The sequence below is a fragment of the Hyposmocoma kahamanoa genome, unplaced genomic scaffold (assembly GCF_003589595.1).
Source record: "Hyposmocoma kahamanoa isolate Upper Pololo Valley unplaced genomic scaffold, ASM358959v1 215, whole genome shotgun sequence".
Lineage (NCBI taxonomy): Eukaryota > Metazoa > Arthropoda > Insecta > Lepidoptera > Cosmopterigidae > Hyposmocoma > Hyposmocoma kahamanoa.
Window position 1 is genome coordinate 440,916 of NW_020653736.1, and position 418 is coordinate 441,333.

A 418-nucleotide genomic window follows, 5' to 3' on the forward strand; every position below is an offset into this window, starting at 1 on the left:
TGTGTGTGTGTGTGTGTGTGTGTGTGTGTGTGTGTGTGTGTGTGTGTGTGTGTGTGTGTATGTGTACCTGTGAAAATAAGAATGTATATTAAAGAACTTACATATTTTTTACTCGAAACGTAAAAAACTTACGTTCCACGGCCAAACAATGGCCTCTTTCCTTTGTAAGTAAAATTCGTGTCTAACTCCGAGACGTCGTTTATTATTACGAACTTTTCCTTAACTGTCCCACGCAAATTTCTCTATTTCTTTGTTTACTTATTGGTCGTAATAGTTATTTCGATCTTTCTTGTGGCAAACACTGAAACATTTTAGTGTTTACAGTAAATTGATTTTCATTGATGTGTTTGGAGTCTGTTCTTCTCTTTCGTATCACTCTTGACAGAGTGGTCGTGATCATCACGGAGTACGTTAACGG